Source organism: Myiozetetes cayanensis, unplaced genomic scaffold, assembly GCF_022539395.1.
Source record: "Myiozetetes cayanensis isolate MyiCay16 unplaced genomic scaffold, myiCay2020 scf2-11, whole genome shotgun sequence".
NCBI lineage: Eukaryota > Metazoa > Chordata > Aves > Passeriformes > Tyrannidae > Myiozetetes > Myiozetetes cayanensis.
The window spans coordinates 96,687,514-96,709,909 of NW_026087411.1; the positions used below are offsets into that span (position 1 = coordinate 96,687,514).

General features: G+C 36.9%; 1 protein-coding gene across 18 annotated transcripts in view; it reads right to left on the minus strand.

The window, feature by feature from the left end:
- MYT1L (myelin transcription factor 1 like) overlaps positions 1-22,396 on the minus strand; it is a 299,623-nt gene that overhangs the window by 206,754 nt on the left and 70,473 nt on the right. For all 18 annotated transcript variants that reach the window (XM_050316721.1, XM_050316731.1, XM_050316729.1 and 15 more), the window contains exon 2: positions 9,059-9,173. The gene's annotated coding sequence lies outside the window, so the exon portion shown is untranslated. The remainder of the gene's footprint in view (positions 1-9,058; positions 9,174-22,396) is intronic.

Consider the following 22,396-nt stretch of genomic DNA (forward strand, 5'->3'; position numbering starts at 1 on the left):
TCCAAGTATCTCCTAATTCACATGGGGGTTAAGGTACTCTTACGAGTTTCTATTTTTAAAATGATGTGTACTCTTTATCTTTGTCTATATCTCTCTCTCTGTCTCTCACAAAGGTACATTTTTAAAATAACTTCTTTAACATGACCAAATCAAGGATAAAGATGTCGAAAGTGCCATGTTACCTATATAACCAGATTTTCCCCCGTTTTGTGAACAGGTACCATGACAGAGACTAATGGCATGACTCATATATCATTGTTCCCAGAACACACCTGCATCACACAGTGCACAAGATGGCCTTGCTGTAAGGATGAATCAGAACTGTGTTCTGAAGAAGGTTCATTTGATGAAGAATTTTGAAGCAACGCACTAAAAAAATGGGACAGCATTGCAAGATGAGCTAGAATGGTCAAGGTAATTGGATGTTGGCCTGCAAAGCAGGATTCTATCTTTTCTTGACATAAAGTAGTAATTCAAACCAGCTTTTTTACAGTTGTCACTAGAAGTATATTCTTCATTTTCTGTGTAACTCACTGAGATGAGGCATTTGATTTTGCAGAAGCGAGGAATGTTCAGAGACATAGCTGGAGATGGGAAGATTTGAGTTGGAAAAGTTCCATGTGACAGTAATGAGTCGAGGCTTTCGGACCTCAGCACCTCAGGAGTGTCCTCTAGATTAGTGGCAACTTTTCAACACAGTCTTCTGGGCCGTGGCTCCCCAGTCATAAATTAGAAATCATATTGTTTAGGAAAATCCCAAAAGGAAATTAATAATAATTAATAATTATGTCTCTAGAGCAGGGCTTACATATTCTGTAGTAAACAAGGTACAGGGCCACACACTGAAAAATATCATGAAAACAAAATATGGAACAGCTGCTCATTAAGTGACTATCATGTATCCTGTGAACTGAGTGAGGAAAAGATCTTGTAAGAAAAAACAGTATGAGATCATGTAATTAAAGAAGTCTTCACAATGCATATGCATGGGGAAGATTAAATTAACTTGCCTTAACAAAGTTAATTCTGGCACGTATTAGTTTTAGTGTGTTTGGACTCTGTAATGTAGATTTTCCACACATAATAAGAAATAACTGAAGATCCTGCTGAGATCTGATTAAAGGACATATATTAACCATCTGTATTTTATTCATCTACTTAAAAACAGAATTTACTTTTGACTATTGGATTGAGTTATAACAACTGGAATACTGAAATGGCTATCTCATTGCCAATTATTCCTATTTGCTGCAGAAAGTTTGGATTTTAGCCAAAAATTTCTTTTAACATCATAAACAGCAAAAGAAGCAGGTTGAAGTATAGAGACCATTTTCTGTGTAATATGTTACAGCACAGTAGTTCCAGCTGTCTACCTTTGCCACTTGAATTAATTAAAGTACATGAGTTCAAGGAGAAATTTATGACTGATTCTCACAAGTAAATATTATATTCGAGTTCCATTAAGTTCAAGAGATGTGAAGCCAAAACAGCTATTTTTATCAGCCCTGTTCAAATACATACAAGAGTAAACCAAATAAAACGTTTGCCTCCTCTTTTTCATGTGGATGTGACTTTGTGAAAACCACAGACTACTTGTGTATATATGGGTAGATATACCTGTATATCTGACCAATTAAATGGCTTCCATTTGAAATATTCTGTCCTTTAAGAGTGACTATGACTCTTATACCAGCATATTTAATCAGAGATCATATTTTGATGTATAAGTTGCACTCAAAGATATGATATCACATATGTAATACACAGCTACATATTTAGGTTGAATTTCAGTTTAAAGGATACTTTCTGTTTTTGTTTCTGCATTGGTGGTTTACCAGGGCTCAGTTATGTGCCTTGCTGATGAACAAACAGACTGTATATATTGCTTTTCTAATCTCTTAAATAAAGAAGACAGAGCCAGCTCAGTGGGTACTTCAGAAAAGGCACTGTATCCACATGTTCATAAACTTTGGAAGGTTATGCTCCTGTCACTTCCGCATCATTTACTATACCTTACCTTTTAAACTTTGGATTCCTTGGCTTTGCATTCATAATTCATAAAAGATAAAGTGCTTGTTACCTTGAAAATACTTTTTCATCCTGAAGATTGTAACTACATGGACACATGTAGACTTGGATGTCTACAAACTACAGCAATCATCATTCCTCTGTCATAACTGTCAAACTATAACAATCGTAATTTCTCTGTCTCAGGGGCAGACCTCGTTGTTTCCTCTCAAAAGGTTCTTTACCCAGAGGGTGCTTGGGTACTGGCACAGGCTCTCCAGGGAAGTGGTCACAACATCAAACATGCCAGAATTTAAGAACTGTTTGGACAATGCCCTCAGGCACATGGTGTGATTCTTGGGGCTGTCCTGAGCAGGGTTGGGAGTTGGACTTTGATGATCCCTGTGGGTCCCTTTCAAATCAGAATATTCTATTATTCTATGACAATTACTATCCATTATTTTTAGGTACTTTTAGACATACTACACAGTATACAATCAGCAGCAGATACAGAAAGAGCTACAGTAGCAGAAGGATTTAAAATTTAAATACAATATTTAAAATGTAAATAAAATTTCTCACCTCTTTTTTTAGCTCCTTTTCACCCCTGCATCTGTATTTTCAGTATCAGGTATACATTTTGTTGCATTTATCTTATTTTATGCACCAAACACATAGTACCAACTATTTCAATGATTTTCACAATTTCACAGTGTTAAATGCAGTTTTTAAAGTTAAATGCAACTGCTGAACCTCAGCCATTTGGATCTTACTTGATCTACAGTCAGTAGTTTTCAGGCTGATCAAACAAACATGTTCCTTAGCTAGGAGTCTACTTTTACCTTTAATAGTAAGGTCACAGAATCATAGAAAGGTTTGGGTTGGAAGAGACCTTAGAGATCATCTTGTTCCAATTCCCCTGCCACGGGCAGGGTTGCCACCCCCTAGAACAGGTTAGTCAGGGCCCCAACCAACCTGGCCTTGAACATCCACAACTTCTCTGGGCAACCTGTTAAGTGACAAAGGGATTTTACATAACGTGATTTTACGTAAAGTGATTTTACAGCTCTTGCACTTGAAGATAAAGCGATTTTAGAACACCTGAATTTACAAATCAATTTTTATTGCTGTTTTAGAAATTACCATTAAAAAGGACAGCTAAATACTATGGCTCTGAAAGAGAGGGGAAATGAGAGAGAGGTACTTAGTCAACATTTGCATGTGATGTGACTTTATTTTATGTTTTTATCTGTGGAATCCATTGTAGTTCTGCTCCCAGTTTCTTCTGAAAACCATGCCATCTATTTAAGTGGCAAAATATAGATTTTGGATGAAATACATCACTACCTGAACACAGCTGATCTGTTGCAGAGCAGAAATTAGAATACTGGTCTTCTAACTTTCAAGTTTCTTCCTTAATCTCAGACAGTTCTACATACTGTATTTCTGAAGCCTCAGGGGGTTTTGCATTTATTTACTGAAGTACATTTGAGATTATTTTTGGCATCTTTACACTGGGTCATGAAACAGCATGTTTTGGCACCTGCTAGCCTCAGTTGCAATCTGGTTACTCCAGGCTGTTATCCCTGTGCTACTCCTGGGTATGCATTTGACAAAAGTCTTGCAGGGTTGCTGGGATCTGGAGTTTTGCAAACAATGGGATAGGAGAAGAATAAAAAAAAGCTGCAATTATGTTCAGGTGTTTTAGGCGAGTCTTTATTTGTTGATTTTGTATTTTAAATATATAATAAATAATGTTTCTCATTTTTGTATGTGGCAATTTATTGTGATTGATACTTCAAGTAAAAACAACCACAATAGAGATCTTTTTTGCAAAACTCATTAGTTAGCACTTGAAAAATATTAATTATGGAAACTTTAGGTATATTTGCAATAACCACCTTATCTACTGAGGCATTTAGTGAAACTCTTGGAGCTAACAGTAATGATTATGATGGAAAAACAATTTAAATTAGTCTACTACCCTAAATTAAATGCATATCTTCACTTCTCTTGCTACTTGCAGAGGTTTCAAATTGAGAAAAAAAGTATCTGGTTCTGAAATAGTTCACAGGCACTAACCAAAACCATGGTGAGATCATGTACATACAGATTATTAGCAGAGAGTAGTAAAAGGATTATTCCACTGAGGAACAAGTGGAATAACTGATGATAAATGTATACAAATTACCTATTCACACGATTCAGTCTACTCAAGGGGCACACCTTAAAGTACTAAGTAGGAGAAGAGGGGGTAACACTTCTTTTTAATTTATCATCTCATGACTATGACAAAGAACATGAATCCCAGTGCAGTGAAACCAGGAGCTCTGAAGAAAAAGGTGCTTCCTGAAGAGTAGGATATTTTCCTCTGACTCTGAACTCTGACTTAGTTCCTGCAGACATAAAGCTCATTTTACTTAACTTTAGATATCTGCAACACGTGCATCAATGTCTAAGCAGATCCCCAGGTTTTCCTTATTCTCTCTACTAAGGAATGTGCTATTCTACAGTCTGATTCATCTGACCTACTTAGATGTCTACCTTCCGAGGAGATGAATCATGCCCTAAAAGTGTCTATTTCTCTCCACTGACTATAGAGGGAGCCTAGCCAAAGATAATTTTGATATAAAGAAATTACATCAGGACAGATGAATTTCACTCCAGAAGCCATGAAAGGGAGCAAAACAAGAGTAAATGCTATTTTCAGCAATATTTAAGTTCTGTATGATTTTGAAATAGAAATCCATCCACAGGGTTATCTGGGGACAATACTACTGAGAGCTGCTGAGCAGCATGGACTGGTCTGTCCCAGGCCACAGGGGAGCAGCCTCCTACCAAAATGTGCAAGGTGACCATGAAATGGCAGTGTCTACTCCCTCTGCACCTTCCCAAAAATGTATCTGAAAGAAGAAAGAAAACTTTAAGAGCACACTTCTTTCTTTAAATTTTGTTTGCAATAACATTAATAAGACATACTACAGAATCATAAATGGTATTTGTACACAGAAAGGAGTGCTGACCTTGAAGAGTCTCCACATAGCTTTGCCCTCCCACTATGCTTTTAAAATCTCCTTTTAAAACTATTTCTTTCTAGCTTTGATTGATTAGAAAACATGTACCTTCTGTTGACTTTAGCTACTTATTGTATAAGAATCTTTGTAGTTTTTATCAAACATATTCCTCTCCTCACCATTATTCAGCGCACTGATGAGTGTACTGCTGTACAAATGTACTTTTGTGCCTCTTCTTCTCAGTGTATGAAAGTCCTTTTTCATATGTAGACTTGTTAATAAAAGCTTTATTTCTATTGTATAAGAAGCATAGGTCTGACCTAACTCAACCCTGATCCAAACCCTATTTTATCGATGAACTGTTTCTCTGAACTCCAGTTGGCTTTCAAATTAGTCTTCTGTGTAATCCTTGGCTTCAGAAGGAATACTTCAGTTAGAGCAATACACAGTCATTCAACTGGAGTTAAAAAAGGCAAAATGTGCCTATGTGTGCTAAGATTTTTTTTGCCCACCAAAATTTAGTACCAGAAACTGATCAAAATCAAGTGACATGATAACCCCTTCTTCATAAAATATTAGAGTAGGAGAAAAGGAGGGATTCAACATTGAGAAGCTGTAATGATCTGGCAAAAATGGACTCTTCTAATCCAATTTCTCCAACACTTTCTAAGCATTTGCTACAAAAATGGTCAGCTCTATCATCAGATTTCTCTTAAAAAGCATTTTTACTTATGTGGCATATTCCCCTTGATCTGGGATTGAGATTTATACACACAGCTGCTAGCACAGTGAAGAGACCATGACCTTTCAGAGCATGTTTAATTTGATTTTATAACCCAAACAATTTTCAGGATGATTTAGGGATTAGATATTCTGACAGGCTGAGCTATATATCCAATAAAACACAAGAATTTTTTCCCCCAATTCTTACTGGTGATATACGCCTGCCCTGGCATTTTTAGCTTTAACATAACTGTTCTCTTTAGCATGCTAACATCAGCAGCAGCCTGTGATCAATCACAGTTGGCCAGCCCATGCAGTATAAACAGCCATGCCTGTTCACAGGAGCAGGGATGCTGCCTAGAAACTGCAATTTGAAGAGCCTACTGCCTCATTTTTGAAACCATTTAAGTCTGGAGAGAGACAAAGAAAAAGAAGTACAGTTTTATGTGATGATTGCTACTACTTACATTTATAGTGACAATTTCTAAACTGCAAATTTAGCAACATGTGACATTTTGATTGATGAACTTTGCTTTTTCAGAAGGTCGTATTAGGAAGACTTTACACCGCCAAGAGGTAACATGAACTTGTCACCATGACAGCATCTTTGTAATACTCATCTGAACTAACATAAGGCATTACTTTGCTTTGTGCATCCCTGCCACTCCATCAATATCCTTACATAAGAACCGTATGACAGAGAAGTACACAGCATTCATTTCAGCTAATGAGGGGAGTGAGGATTTCTGACTACTCAATTATTTAAGGTGGGTAACCAAGATACCAGAAATATGAAGCACACATGATTCTGCTTCAAAAGCAGAGGAAGTACAGTCACAATTACTGATCCTTAGGTCTTGCTGAATTTTGGTCAATACTTAGCTAAGTGTCTTGCAGGAAATTTGTGGCATAGACAAAACCTGAACTCATCTTTCCCAGCTCTAAGCTAATTCTCTAATTAATGGGTCAGACTTTTCTCATTCCCTGAGGCACTCTAGGACAAGCAGAAATAATACAAAGCTGGCTAAGAATAATGTTGCATACCAGGGATTCCTACACTGCCTAATTAGGGTTGCTTTACTATGTCTTTTCACCGCCATGGCAGGGACAACTGACTATAGCAGCAAATATAAAATCCCTGACCTGTGATTTTGTTCTCTATGGGTCTGCATCCTGTAAGGGACCAGATCATTCCTTCAAGATGTAAAATAACTATAATAAAAATGCTTAAGATGCTGCACCTTTCATTGGGTACAAGACGAAGCTTAATATAAAGCCAGAATGATGTTCCTACTTTTTATCAGCTGAAGTGAGCAATCCTCATAAAGGCCATTCACACAGAGAAGTAATTTTACATGAGGTTTTCTGGGGTCAGTTCCTAAGTTTCAAACCAATTTACTCATTTATAGTATGTACAACTGTTAATATGTCAGCCATGTCAGGTATATGGAATGTAAAGATAATAATTAACAAAATTTGAGTATCTGATAAGCCTCTGCAGACAAAAAGAATCAAGCTTTAGATATATTTTATGCAAGCAAAAAGAAAATGAGACAAATGGCACCAGCAGGGTTTATGGTTAAGCCCTTGCAGCACTGTAAGAGTCAATATGAGAAGTTCTGTTTGTAAAATATCAGATGTAAAGAAGGTAAACATTTCAATTTAGACTCTGGGGCTGTTTGTAACTTCTTACGAGCTTTCTCTCTCTTTGTATTGGGGCAGGATTGAGGTTTTTTTTTTTCATCCCTAGGCCCGTGTTCCTCAATTGTCCCATTCTGTAGAAGACTCTACAACAGAATCCATTTAATTTTTTCATGTACATTTCCTCACTTCTCAAACTTCAAAATTATTGTCTTGAGCAGCCCACTAGAAAGGACTACACAGATTTCTCATGACCCTAAACCACAGCACAAGAAGTTCTACAAACTCAACCTGTCCAGCTGAGAATCCATTTAATCATGCTTTGCATTTTCTCATCCCACCTTAACATATTATTTTACCACTTTCTTCTTCTTATATTTACATTTCAAATTATTATTGCTTTCCAGTGTGATATGCTGTGTCTCATCAACTCATTACAGCAGATTGGTAAAAAATAAATCACAGGTAAGTTTTCTCCTATATTTAATCCAAAGTTTCCCAATAATTAATTAATTACTGTCTAATGTAATTAACTGATTCATGCTCCATCTTATTTCAGCATCGGGTTTCAGAGTTTAACTACATTTATAACTGCTGTCCATCATCATCAAAGGGACCAAGTCAGTATACCAATATATCGTATATGTGTTTGTATCTTATAAATTATTCAGCTTTTAACTTAACTTCTTCCTGAGTTTCCTTTGAGGACTGGAACCAATGATTATTAGCAGAGTTTACTCCCTAATAAAATAAAATAATTCTGACGTTCTTTTGGGAAAACATTGAGGACCTGCAGGAAAATCATAGCACAATTGTGTCCTGTGATAATAGCTAATAAAGGTCTGTGAAAAATGGCTCCCCAACAGCTGCTCAGCATGGAATCTGCTGCTAGCCTTCTGAATTTCTGGGCAAAGAATTCAGTAAAAGAAAAATTATGCAAGAAAAAATCTCTGTGACGAACAAAAAGGGAACGCCATCTATTTTCTCTGTATTCCACATATATGGAATGCAAATGTATCCAGAATTTTGCACAAGTTTGCAAGCAATGCTTAAGAAAAATGCATTCCTCAAAATTGAAATGGATTTTCCAAATATGAGCCTCTGAATTTACTTCATCAACATTTTGCACACTTACACAATTTATACACTCATTTGTTTTTCATGTCAGCATTTGAGAACTACTGTGATTGCCTGGAGGTAGTAGCAGGACACTAGAGGAAGCCACACTTTATGAATAAACATATACACAATGAAATAAATAGCAAGTTTTCCAACCTATCCATCCTGCACATCCGACTCCACTGCTAATGTTTAATGAAATAAAATTTCCTATTTATTTACAATTAACTAGTACTACCTTTCTGATTTCACAATAAAAAGAATTCCAGTGCATCCAAGTCCAAAACGATTCAGGCACTCATTCCTGTTCTTTGTAACTACAGCAGCAAGAATAATATATGCATCATCTAATTTAACTGCAAATGATTCTTTTAGCATGAATTGTCTGTTTAAAGATAATGCACAACAGAACTCTTAACTGCATCCCAGAAGTCACACAGCACCAGGAAGATAAGATCACAGTGGTTACCAGGGGTAGCAAATGGGAAAAGCACTACAGGAAATGAACTCTTGTCAATAATCTCAGGAGAGTGCTATATTTAGGTCAATTGTACCTGAAATCGTTTGGTGGGGTAATTGCTCTTTGGTACAGACTCCGCTCTCTGAGCCTGTCAGAGTGCTTGTAGGTCCACTGGATTGGATTCACCAATTTTCTTCCAGACTCATTTTCTAAAAATAAAGGAAAAAAAAAAAAAGAAAAAAACTTTAATGAAGAATAGCAAGCTTACCAGGAACACACAAAATCTCTTACACATTATTTTAGCTTTTAAAAATCCTTTCCATGAATGCATTTATAGAAAAACTTGTTCCAATATCTAACTGGTTGCCCCAGTTTTCTAGAATAGAAATTTGTTTTATTTGGCCCAGCAAAGATTTTCTAGATCCATTAAATATCTAAGGTGATTCAGAGCACTTTTGCTGATCAGTTAATAGTCAATGTAAAATCAGAATTGGTCTTAAATCTTATGATGTGCCCAAGTGCAACATTATTCTGGCTTTAATTCAGGTCTGAGTCCTCAACTGATAATACAGCCTATTGTTTAGGATGGTTCAGTCATGTATTTAGAGGAATGTGATAATTCAGATTTAGGAACCTTTACATCAGCTAGCTGGATTAATACAGGTATCAGAAAAGAGCACCTAGTCCTTCTGTCTTATTTCTTAGAAGAAATATAATATTCTGCTTTGATAGCACAAAGTCTCCTGCAGAACTACTCCTTCTTCACATTAAAGAGTCAGTATTAACCAGATGAATTTTAAAGTAAGGAAAGGCCTCCTTTAGCAGCTATTCAGCATGCATTTACCTTCTACACAGACAGATAAAGCATCATATCTGTAGTCACTACTCAGTGCTTGTGATTAGCATCTACCATAATTAAAGAAAATGTCATGATGTAACTACTGCTGAAGAACAGACAAGTACTTTTTATTCAAAAACATATAAAGGGAATAGGAAACAATACTGAAAGCTACAGTAGGTGCATCACATATTTTAGCTATTGTTTCTTGTGAGGAACTTCAAATTCAAAGATACTCATTAAACTGAGTAGATGGCAATAACAGACGAAGTGTTAATGGGGCAGCAGTGGAGTGTGTCAGGAAAATGAAGAGACCCTGAGGGGCTCACCATGCTGTTTATGCTCAGCTAAATTCAGCAGCATTACCATAAATCCTCTAAAAGATACTGTACTCAATTCCTTATATGCTACTTTTCAGGCAAGGAAATATTCTACAGATTAGAAAATGGGAACAAAAATAAGACTAAAAACTATTTTCTATTGATCAAATTGCATGTAAATACTTAGTGTAATTACTATTATTTCTTTTTCACAAATTTATAAAAACAAAGAGAGAGTCTTTTAATCTTCAAAATAACGTGTGAATTTATGTTAAAATTTCTGAAAATGTACACAGGAACAGAACCTTTAAAGAACCATCATTTCTCCCATAAAATTTTTATAATTTAAGGATCTTGTTTCAGTATTAATTTCTCACATACATAGTTCAACTGGCTAAAATAAAATTACACATAAACCAAATAACTTTCCACAACAGTCCCAAATTCTTGATTTCTAGTTAGTTTTTTTATTTATTTTAAGACAGCATTCTGAGGGAGTAAATTAATCTTTGGAAATATACATAAATCATTAGTTCCAATAATTTACTTCTTAAAAAGAGATATATATGGTTCTCCCTTCATCTTTACAGTGACCTTAATGTGCCTTTGATCTTAGAACAAAACTTTTCCTACATAAGGATAGGTGGATTTATTAAAGAGAAAACAGCCATAACAAGCTGTGTAACTTCAATTATAAACACAGCTGCAGGTAAGAAATAATTATTTACAGAAGAAAGGTACCAACAAAACGGTAAAAGGCTTCGCTGCCTGTTCCTCTAGTTCTGCTGGGCCGGTGCCTCGCCGTTCCTCAGGCAGGAGCCGGCGCGGCAGGGCTGGGCTGCAGCACCACGGACAGCGGCCGCTCATTCCCGGTGGGAGTGACAACAAATGCACGTGTTCTCTGCATCCCAATGCGCTGATGAATTTAAAAATAATTTTAAAGTTAAAATAATGTTGTTGGGGTTTTTAAATTTTTTTCCCAATGCCACCGTGTTGAGGTCTGCTTACGACTTTTAATTCTTAGATACAGAGAAAATTAACAGATCTGAAAATGAGCTGGTTGTTGAAATGTGAAGACAGAGCTAAAGGGGCTGACAATGCCGGCTTTCACTATGTCCTCTTGACCTTCCATTCCAAATCTGATATCCACAGTTTTTTTGGGAATACTGTTTTGCATATATAAATCTCCAAATGCATAGTACCTTTTCAGAGACCTGCCTCAATATCAAACACTTGGCAAATGCACGTGCAGCCACAGGAAACTCGCCTGCCACTGAGAATACTGGAAAAATGAAGTCCGCACAGTTTTCCATTCAAATTCTACTAATGATAAAAATGCTTTGTTCCAGGAACCCAAACAAAAAATTCAGTTACCCTTGCAGAAGTAGAAATATAGGGCACTTGTAAGAGGCTAAAGTGCAGACTCTTTACTGCTTAGCACCTAAGAAAAGCACATTTAAAAGACAGATTAAATGTCATGGTCTCTGAGATGCCCTAAGCAACGCACTTCACAGGAGAATGGCAGAAACACCTGGAATGGATGCTTTACCCTTATAAGCAGTGGATATTTTAGTAGAAGACAAGAAAACTCCTGCAAAAAGGTTACATTCTGAATGATGCTGAGAACCAGCAATTTTAACAAAGGTCATAACGAGCCCCCAGTTCTTAATACCCCTGAAGGTATGGAACAAAGCCTGAACCACTAAAATAAAATCACAAGGAAATGTCCAGCTCTAGCTCAGTCTCATGAAAACATGCCTGCCTTTAAGAGGTTGTGTACTTCCTCTAGTGGAAGCATTTCAAAAGTAGTGGCCGCTTGAGTTGTTTCTGGCAGGAATTTAATTGGTTTATTGTTTGGGTTTTTTTCTTCAGGAAAGATGAAATAACTACAACTATTTCTAATACTTTGATAGGGTTTTTTTAGAATTAATTTTTTAGAGCATTCTAAATATTCTGTATTTCACTACTTAGAATAGCCATTGTGTTTCATGCAATCTGTCTTGGAGATGTGGGGTAGCAAAGGCTGTACGGGTGTCTGTTTTTCCAGTGTTTTCAGAAGGAAGACAGGTATCTGCCCAGTCAAAAAAGTAATTTATAAATATGTATATGTATGCTGGGACAGTGGGAAAGGAAATGGTCCTGTGAAGTGGATGGGATGATTACTACTTCCTTTCGGATCGCGGTTGGCTCTGATCACTGAGGCTTGGAATTCACCTCAGTGACCCTGAATATTCAAACTTCACGGAGCCACTCACAATCAGAGAGCCACCTCTACCCAGCTGGGATAGTGGGCAGGCCACCACCTTGGATGGGTAGGAAATCACTCCCTTTGTCACACTTGCTTAGACTCGTCACCCCAGTGCCCTGAAGCTCATCTGGATATGACACCTCTTCGGTCCTTCAGGGACAAAGACACTTTTTCATGGTGAGGGAGACTTCATGAGCTCTGGGAGAACAGGAATGCAAATACAGAGCAGCTTTCTTTTTTCTTAAATGTTCTGCGTTTTCCTATTCAGCAGTAACTATCAGTATGCTTTGAATGTATCTTTTTCTTTTCCTCTTCCACACTCAGTGGTCTAAACACTAATTTATGTCTGGTTTTGGTTTTCCCTGGAGGATATCCCGTAGACCTTTAAAAAAACCCCACCAAAAAAAACCAAAAAAAAACAAAAACAAAACAAAACAAAAAAAAACACACACAAAAAAAACCAAAAAAACCCACTAAAACAAGAAAAGCATTTTACTTTGTAAAAAAAAAAACCTTTTATTTTCCTTTGTTCCTGGATGTAATCGAGCCTTTTGTACAAAGTAGGGTGCTCTTTCAGGCTTTACTGCAATCCAAATACAAAATACTTCCATACGTCCTCTGAAACTCTTAAATAGCTTCACTCAAACAACAACAACAAACTCGCCTTGTTGGTTTGTGTCATCAAACATCAAACATACTCACTTTGAAACTTTTAATCCCCTTTTGGCATATGTTCAAAGACACCAGAACAGCTCTGTTGGCTGGCACCACAAGAGGAAGATGTCCTATTCCCTCAGGAACACCCCAGGTGGAGCAGCAGAAATGCCAGTGTGGCCAAAGCTGCTGCTGTTTCTTAGTTGCCTACAAAAGGCTAAACCTGAGCCTAAAAAACACTGTGGTAATACTGGTAATACTGACTAGGAGTGATGGTTTTAAGACTTACACAATTATATCATCAAATTATACTTACAAAAAACATGATACATTTTTTCCATCTTTTCTCAGTTTGGGAAATGACATTTAGCTCTAGCAACAAACCCCACAAAAATAGGGAAAGGCCAAACCCAGTGGGATCAGACAGCACAAGGAGAAAACACTGCACTGGTGTTTGGGATAATGCGGTGATCCACTTGGCTTGCGTTGGTATTTTAATCTACAACAAAAGCATATCATTTCCATCAACAAAACATTTAAAACTACAAAGTGTAAACATTTGTGAGACTTTACATTAACTTTTATGTAAATCAACCAACAGTCTTAGTGCCAACCCTGTTTTAAAATAATGTCTTTTAGATGTATAAAACTCTTATTATCTATAAATAAAAAAGGATTATTAAGAAAAAGTGATCCAAAATATAAAAATATAGAAGATTGAATGCCCTTCATCAGAGGAAGAAGATATCCAAAGCTGACATTCAGTGCTCTCGGAAGATTTATGAATATCAGCATTGAAAGCAGACAGTGCATGAGCATCACTGTTATTACTGGATGTCATATTTTCTTATGTCAAGTGTAGCTTTGGTAGGATTAAGAGTTCAAAGAATCATCTGCTGCCAAATAAGGATTTAAAACTAATGAGGAAAATACACAGCTGGCACTGAGGGGAGTTCTTGGAAAGGCTGCATGCATCCCCCACACAGCAGATAAACAGTTACCTCCTGACTGTGAGGCACACTGGAGAGAATGGGAAACAGGGCACAAACACCTGAGTGAAAAAACAGGGGACTTTCCTGACTGCAGAAAGAATGAGGATGGTGAAAACACAAAGGGTTTGCAGTGTTACTGGTTCTTCCAAAGTGAGCAGTGTGTCTAATGCCAGGACAATATAGAATCTGAAAACTGCCTTAAGTAGGAGGAACACACCCCAACAGGACTGGGTGAGTCAGAATGTTTTCCTTTATCCTACATCTTAAAACCCTACTACAAAGCAAATTATGTTAGAAGAAAGGCTATGATATTATAAGCTGTTGATCTGGAGGCATTTCAAATACCTTTTGGTCAACAAATACCTTTTGGTGTTCAGATTCACCTCCTCAACATGGTATTACCCAGAGAGTCAGAGAAGAAGAAAATCAGTAGGCAAATAATCAAAGCAAATTAGTAAATTAATTTTAGGGTAGAGAACTGATTTGCTTTACTGTATCTTTGCTGTTTTCTGAAGCAAACTGGATGTAGGGATGGCATCCTAAGGAAAAAAAACACAAACAACTAGAAAAATGAAAGCATAAAAAAAATAACATTAGACCTACAGATTATAGACTTATACACTGCAGACTATAAACTATATACAGCAAGAGTTATCAGCAGATTCAGTTTTACCTTCCTACACTGACAACTATTGGACAAGACTTCTATTACAAGCGAATGTGGCAAAGTGTCATGTGTTACTGATGTGCCTACAGCGCCAGATTTTGGGCAGGGCTGTTTACACAGTCTACTGTGCACTGAGGTCAGATCTACCTAATGACTACAGGTGAAAGTGCTGAGCATCCACTGACTCCTCTGTAGACGAAGGTCCAGTTTTGCCATCCGTTGTCACAAGTTAAAATTTTATTCTCTCTCCTTTAATCCTTAACCCAAATTGTTTAACAGTAAGACCATCTTCTGAACAAAAGTACAATACCCAGCATATTGTAACATAAGGAAGCACAGAAGTAACCTTCCCAGTACACCAAAATGAAAGCTGTAGACCGTGGTCCAGGAAACACACTATATTTCCACATCAGATCCATTTCCTGTGTCTCAGTTTGATGGTGACTTTAAAGGTCCTGTGTTGTACCTGAGGTTGACATTTGTCTGTATGAACAACTGCAAATACTTGAGAAAAATTAATATGGTCCTACTGAACAGATTTCTTCACAAATTATTTGTTAACAGATTAGAGCACTACATTAATCCCAAACTGCCTTCACAGTAAAATGTAGCCATGGCTATTGCTCTCTTATGTTCAAGTGATTTATGGTTTCAGACTATCTCTCAGATGACATTAGCTCAGAAACTTATTCTTCTTTCCCCCTTACATTTCACTAGTACCGTCAAGTAAGAGAGCAATAAATCATACCACTACTTAAAGCAACGCCTCAGATGCAAAGCTGGGGTATCCCACAGTTTGCTGGAAATAGACAGGACAACATTTACAGAACACCGAGACAACACAAAACTCCCAACAGCAAACAGAAACCGACATATGCTTATGAACATATGCATTGAGAGGACAAAGCCTTGATGTCCTCTGGTACAGGAGACCTCAAAGGGGTCACGGGATATTTTCAGGGCAAGTTCCTATAACAGACTGGTTTTTAATAGTGTCAAAAGCAAAACACTAAGGTGGGCTGATGTATCTGCTACAGTCAGAACTGCATAACAAAGAGCTGTACAAGCATATTGGTAGAATAAATGTAGAGCATTCATGAATGGAAGAATAATCTGCAGATGCAGATACACCAACAGGTGTATCTTGTCCCAAAGGTACAAAAACTGTATTATTAATAAGGATCCATTATCTAATAAACTACAGCATGTTTTACCCCTGTGCTGCTTAATTTGTATCAAAAGATAAAGAAATCAAAAATGCTTGACTCGCAGACAGACCAGGTGTTGAATAAATAACTTATGGATTAACAGATACTGCAACATAAGACAAGCTTAAATTCTATTTAGATTCAAAAAGATTTATAAGGCCATAAAAAAGAGAGGTGCTGGCTTAAAGGAAAATGTAACAGAAACCACAGGAACACTAACATTTAGAAATGGAAGAAGGAAGCTTCTGTCCTTTCATCAACTCCCTTGAATCACAGAACTTCTCACACTCATTGTATTGTCCAAGAACTTCAGGTTTCTCCATGGAAACAAGCAATTGTCGATGACTATACAGGCTGGAAAATCATAAAACAGGAGGGGATAACATAACATACTGTGTGGTGCCAGAGAAAGCAATGGCCTACATAACGGGCAGAGAAGAGGCAGAGCCAGGTAAGAAACTCCTCCCTTTACTGTAAAATTGTTTAAGACTTAAAAAAGAGAGAATGAGAAAGAAAAATATTTTAAAATAGGCAATGATCTCACTCAATAGCCTATGCCATGGATGAGCCACAGTCACATCCCTGCCACATGCCAAAAGATCATCTCATGGTGAATCTGAAACTACAGCACGAGACAAGCACCCTCTCTCCCCTATGTGTGAATGACACAAGGGAATATAAGAGCAAGAAAACTTAAGAGCCAAGTGCTGAGATGTTGAAGACCACATTTGTATTCTCAAGCAAAAGACACAGAGCAAAGCAGAGCAACAAGCCAGAGGGAGAGATGAGGGAAAGAGAACAAGATGTCTCAGGGCTGGGTCACAGAGGCAAAGTGAAGAAGTTTGAGGAAAACAAGGCAGAAAAGCAAGTGTAAATGGGTGTTAGAGAAGATAAAAGCAGTCTTATTAACATTCTGGTTGACAAAGGTAATGAGGTATGTGTGTAAAAGGTGAAGGTTACAAATAGGATAAGACAAGATTATTAAAATAAGCTGAAGCTTTCAACTAAGTACCAGAGGTAGTGGCAAGGTTGTAGGAGAATCAGTTGAATGTTTTTCATAACTTGAAATATTTTAATTTCTACAATGGAGCATTAAGGCGATTCTTAACATTACACTTGCTGTGTTAGATGCCAGTATTATCCAAACCCAGCCAGCATAATGCAATATTTGATCACCGAGCACAGTATGACTTGGACCATCACCGTAATTAAGGTAATGGCATCAGGCAGCTTTTTCTCGTCACCTCAGCAAGTTTGAAAAGCTTCTGTTCACTGCCACATTTCTAGTTCACTGGCTATTGTTTTCATTCCTTTCCTCATAGCTTATTGTTTTGCAACAGATTTGAGAAACAGTTAAAAATCCTCAGGGTTCTCTTACCATGTTCTTCTTCTTTGATCCAAGTCTCATTCCCACAAACAAAATAATTTTCTAAGTCCAGGTCATGACTATGGACACAGAGGTTGACAACCTGCCCCTTTTCTACTAAAAGTCGCAGACAGGTATGGGTTGTTTTGTTGCAGGCACCATAAAAGGTAACAGCAGGTTTCCGTCTTGGGGCTGAGCTGATACTCAGATCCCAATTTAAGAGAGGTATTGTTGGAATAGGAACACGCAGAGAGCAGGACTGCACCTCAGAAGGCTGCCATGCTGGACACAGGTCCCTAATGCTCCTGCAAGAGGAGTATTAGCCAGTGTTCAGGAGAGCTGCACCTCAGCTTTCCAGTAATAACTGTAAGAGAGGCAGTGATGAACTACAGACTTCTGCCTCCAATTCTTGAGCCTTACACCTTGAGTTCATGGCTTGAAAGACAAGAAGTGACTCTCTGAGACTCAAATTTTCAAAAGATTTAAAAGCCTAAGTACTTCTGAGGTTTTGAACCTGAATGTGGTGAGTCCCTAAAGAACACTTAAGTTTAGGGGTAGAATTTAACACTGGTAGTCAAAGTATATTAGAAGATTATTATGTATGACTAAAATCAAGGTGCATTTACAATAAGTTCCATCTTATTCCTATTCAAGGCTACAAAACCCCTCTATTTTTTGTAAAGCACAGCAGCATAACAACCATGAATTTAGGTAAGACACTTAGAAAGTGCTACCCAATTATCTGAGGACTATAGTATAAATTAAAACAACTGTCAGCAGTTTAGATTGATTCTCCTCTTGTTGCCATTTATTAGTATTGATATAGAGTTCTATTACTGAAATGAGGATAAGTTAGATGCTATAGCAACGGGCAGTTTAACACCATCAGCTTAGACCTTAGAATTTTTTTTCTCTGTGTTTTAAATAATTGGCACTACTCTGGATCAAACATTTATTGCAGAAACTCAAAGGACTTTTTGACTAACTTTTCCTAGGGGTTAATCAATAAGCCTAATTAAAAAAAAAACCAACACAACCCTCAATCATTCAATTGCTCAGGACTTCCAATAATACCAATTGCAAGGAGGAAAGTCTCTCTACTTGCCATGATTGAGAGGCTTCAAGAAATATTAAAACCCAAGTGCAGCTAGTCTGGTTTGCCAGACAGACAGCAGTGTAACAGTATGTCTGAGTCACAGCAGCTACAAATCGTCATGTGCAAAGTTAGTGACAGCCTAAGCAGTTGTGACTGAAAAAGATTAGCAGAATTCCATAAATGTTTCTGTCGGTTCAGGTGCTGGGAAAGATACAAGCACAGCAGCAACGTACAGGTTCTCGTCCCAGTGCGAGAAGAAGGACCAGGGGCTCAGACATAAACATGATGAATATGAGACAGGCACAAAGACTGTCAGATGGAGAGGAAAAACAGAAGCACTAAGGCAGAGGGCAGAAAAGATTATGCACATGTTACCTATATGGATAGGTATATAAAGGCATATGATATCTACACTGCAAAATTTCACTATCGAATTATTATTTACAACACAAAACATCCTTCATTGAAATCTGTGAACTCATCAACATAAAATTCATTAATACTTTCCTTCTAAAGAACTGATTTATAAATTCTGGAGTCTATTTCCATTGTGGAAGCCTCTGTGACTATTTAAAATGTACATTCATTTTCATTTAAATTAAACAAAATATGTTGTGATGCAAAAAGGTTGAGAAAATAAGAAGATGTAAATAAAAAACAAGCATACATTGTTGTCAATAAACACATGAAAAAGCTGACAATTCTTAAATAGCTGAAAGATTAGGGAAATATAAAAATACGAATGGAAATGGGAAAACTATTTTCCACCTACTTTCCCAAGTAAACAAAAAAATTACAAGAAAACAAGCAAAAAATTGCATTAATGAACTTCAGTAACTGCACTTAATCACAAAATCTAGTCATGAATAGGCTGCTACCATAAGGTAAGACAGGTTGCAGACAGTCCTTTATATAAAAGCAAATGTCAAAAGAAAAGCTCTGATATTTGGTTGTGGGCTCCCACTTTTCACATAGGCATTTCCTAAATCCATGTTTGATGAGCTTCTCCAGCTATAAATTCTGTAAATTCCCTCTGGAGCAGTGCAGAGTGTGCTTCATGAAAATGTCATCTGCCAGCACTGCAATTACTCACACTCCAGCAATCATGCGCACAATGCAGAATGGGTCGAATTCAGGTGAGAACGAGAACCAGCAATCAAGCCTCTGGAATTGAGAACAAAGCCATTTTCTTTCATTTGCCATCAACACAACCATCAAGGCCTTAATTACAAGGCAAGTGTCAAGCCTGGCTGCTGAAAGGCTTATTATTATACAGCTCAGCTTCAAATCAGTTTTGTATTGATGAACTGCAAAAATGAGGAAGCCAGCTTAGCCCCACAAGAAAAGAAACAGGGAATAACTGATTATGTGATTGGCAGGGAAAAACAAGGACATTTAAAAATACAATCTTAGATAGTAAAAGAATTAGTGAGTAGCACACTTAAAAACTCTCAATAAACATATTTTCTATCCTAATAGCAAATCTGAGTGGTCTGATAATTAAAAGGACTCTTTCTTTAGTTGAGAATCATTGTAATGTCCACAGAAGACACTGCAAAAAGTCTCTTTAGGTCATGTATTCTGTTTTTCAGACAGTAACGCATGTCTGTGAGCGTTCTCATTGTCCCCTTCTATCTAATTGCATGTCTTTACCTTGAACATAGAGATATTAAGTGAATTGCACATGTATTCACAAACCCTTGCTCAACAATTATCTATTCACATTAGATTAGTCGTCTTTATACTGAACAGCAGATGAGAAATCATCATTTAGTAAGCAACAGAATTTATTTATGTTGATTTAATTATCAGTAAGTACCGTAGTACATAAATAGAAAGAGTACTGAAAAATGTCATTCACATATATTGCTTAAAAAAATCCAGATCAGAACACTGCTGCATTACTAAAACTGAAAAATATTTAGGCAATTGTTAAAAGAAGCATTGACAGGTATGTGGAGTACACTGAGGTGCCTAAAAGACAATGATAAATGAAAGTGGTAGCAATGACTTATCAGAAGTTTACTGGCATAGTCTGATGTTCTTGATGTGGTTAGACTGCAGTAGCTTACATCCTTGGTTTTGTAAGGGCAGAAAGAAGGTACTTCAGCAAAAAGACATTAACAGAATTTGTTGGAAAAAGAGCTGTGTCATATGCTCTGTAAACTCAGACATCCAGATACCACAAAATTGAACAGGGTCTAAGAATAAAATGAAAAGTTAAACAGATACTGGTGACTTCTTTGCAACTCATCTCTGATACTCCTTTCAAAGCAAACAATTCTCCTAGTAATGCAGACTAATTACAGGAATAAGTTAATATTTCTCTAAAGTAAACTCTTTGAGAACATGAAATAAAATTTTCAGATATAACCACATAACTTAGAAGCCTACTTTGTTTTCTTCAAATGAACTTAAGGTCTGTGATTTCAGAAATACTCCTGTTTTGAGAGACTAATAGTGGAGGACAATAAGAAAATAAAGGAGCAACATAAAAAATTAATGTAATAGCATAACTGACAGTCTCACATATTTACTATCACATGCCTTGTTTTTCTCTACAGGTGTTCTCTCCCTCTTTATTCTCAAGAAACAAGAGCAGCGCTTTCTTCAGAAGTAACAGACTTCTGCTCTGTGCATATGTTGAGGGAATTACATGAGACAACTGCTTCCTTCAAGGCCATTTTTAAGTGTATTTATATTCCATGTAATTAACGTATTTGCAGCTAAGCACGTGTCTGAGAACCTTGCTAGATGGACAGAACAAGTGTGAGACCCTAACCATTACCTTCTGAACTCTGCCACTACAATACTAGTTATCTCTGACATTCAAGACATTCTTTCTAAGAGCACTACTTAATTACTACCTGGTAAAAAAAATTAATTACCAGCCTTTGAAAGTATGTAAACAGAAGTAGTTCTCCAGCTACATAGTACAGTGAAAGAAAACAAACAAACCAAAAAAACTCAACCTTATTTAAAAAAAATTAGTACCTTTCATATGAATCAACTTATTTTTAAACTTGGAAGTAAACAGGCATACTTGGGGTGGGAAGAGAAAGGGAAATCTTCTATGTGTAATTTGAGGATACCACCTACAAAAAATCAAATGGAATACTGCTTGCCCACATTAAAATTGCCACTATGGCAGGAAAAAAAGTGTTTACATTGAAAAGGACAAGTTGCTGTTCTAAAAATAATTTTCGTGAAAGTGTTGTTTATAATTATTGCAACAGAGTATTCCTACAGCTAGAACTGCACCAATATTCACTTGGCAGGCAGCGGGAAATCATAGTGAATACAGAGGAACTGCAAGCCAATACCTCTCATGAGCAAAAGGTTGCAAAAACTCGAGTGAGCTACTGACATTTTTAAACTTGAATTTTGTCAACTAACATGTACTAAAAAAAAAAAAAAGGAAAACTTTTTAGTTGTTAAATTTACACAGAAACTCCCCCCCAAAAAGTATTAATGCTTGCCCTTAATTGTTTCTAGAAGTTTTCAGGAGTCTACAAGATATTTGGAGTTCACAAAGATGGACTCAGGAAGAAAGGAAAAAATGGACAAAACTATAAATGTGTTACTTTCAGTTGCTTGAAGGCCTTAACATAGCTGTAATTCTAAAAGGTTGTGATTATTATACACAGCTTGTGACTGACTGCCTCAGTTTTGCATATTCAGACACGGATGTTACTGAGTTCCTAGGATGACCATGGGCTGCTACCGTTTAGAAGACAGATACTTTTATGGTTTCTTATGATGGACAGCAAAGGTTACCCAACACTTTGGACAGCCTTGGTCATTCTGTACCCTCTTGTTAGACAAAGAGACAGCAAAAACTCATTCTCTGGAGAAGATCCTGATGCGATCACTCAGTGAATGGCATCACAAAGATGGGGCAATGCTATCACTTCAGAGAAATGCTGAGGTATAAATTCAGCAAAGTAACTCAGATACTCAACTTCCTAAACTGTTCACCAGACTCATTCAATCAAATTTCTTTCATAAATTTTTATAAGGAGTTTATGGCCAAACTACATCTT